Below are 1,214 nucleotides of genomic sequence, written 5' to 3'. Positions count from 1 at the left end.
GACCCTAGGAAATGACTCCAAAGCTTTGACCCAACCTAGCCTATCAACAAAATGCTTAACTGCTTGAGGCATGTTCTTAAAATCAAATGGCTTCTCATAGATAATGGGTCTACTGATAGTGACAGAAGAGAAGACGGACATGGCTTTATTGGAATGGAAATGGGACTCAGAGGGGATATCAGTTACCTCAAACATCCTTTTCTTAAGAGGCAAAGAGGGTCTCCCATCCTGGGCTCCAATAGGCTTGGCTTTGGAAGGTTTGGAAGGTCCAGAGGAATCCTTCGATCCAGATTTAGAAGAGCCGGCGATTGGCTTGCCAGAGTTCCTGGTGATTCGACGGCGAGGAGCGCGAAATTCCGGATCAGAACTGGAGGAACCAGAGAACTCCATAGGCTCTTCTTCTTCATCATCGTCATCAAGAATTGGAAACTTGGGCTGTTTTCCAACCTTGGGAAGTGGTGCCTTGGCAAAGTTGGGGGCGGCGCCGGTGGAGGATGGGCCGGACTTGGCAAATCCCTGGGATCGGGATGCAAGGGCATCGAGAATCCCTTGAGTGCGACCCATGCCAGAAGATCTTCTTGGCCCGAGCAGACCCAGCATGAATGGTGCCCTTTCTCTTCCTAATTTCATTCAATGTTGCAGTGATGGAGGCTTCAACCTCTTTAGGGGAGGGTTGAGGTGTAATGATAGTGGAATCCACTTGTACAGGGACAAGGGATGGAGTAGCAACAGCGGAGGAGATGGGAGTAGAACTCGGAGAGGAAGAGAAGGCTCTCAACACTTGAGAAGCAGTAAGCAGGGGATCAGAATTCGCTGGGAGTGAAGAAGAAACCATTGGAGAAGTCACTGACCCGGTTTCTTTTACAGCAGAGTTTTGGTTTGGTTCAGCCATGGGAATGGAGGAGAGGAAATGAGAGGATACGAGAGAATGAGGATGAAGAAACAGAGATGAGAATTGGTGAGAGAGAAATGAGGAAGCGAAGTGACTGGTGAAGAAGATGGAAGAGTGGAAGGAGAAACTAGTTTTTAATAGGCATGCAAAAAGCAACCATGATTAGACGTAACCGTCTTGAGAATTGCAATCCCACAACGGTTGTGGGAAGTCGCCCCCTCTTCTTCTCAAAAGCTGACCCTCACATGGGTCTATGAGAGAATAGGCCTAGCCCATCTCAGAACCGAAAGCAAAGCCCTCTTATAAGCCTAGATGTCCTAAT

This window comes from Fragaria vesca, linkage group LG3 (genome assembly GCF_000184155.1).
Source record: "Fragaria vesca subsp. vesca linkage group LG3, FraVesHawaii_1.0, whole genome shotgun sequence".
In the NCBI taxonomy this organism is placed as follows: Eukaryota; Viridiplantae; Streptophyta; class Magnoliopsida; order Rosales; family Rosaceae; genus Fragaria; species Fragaria vesca.
The sequence above is the reverse complement of the archived record's forward strand: the minus strand, read 5'-3'. Positions refer to the sequence as shown.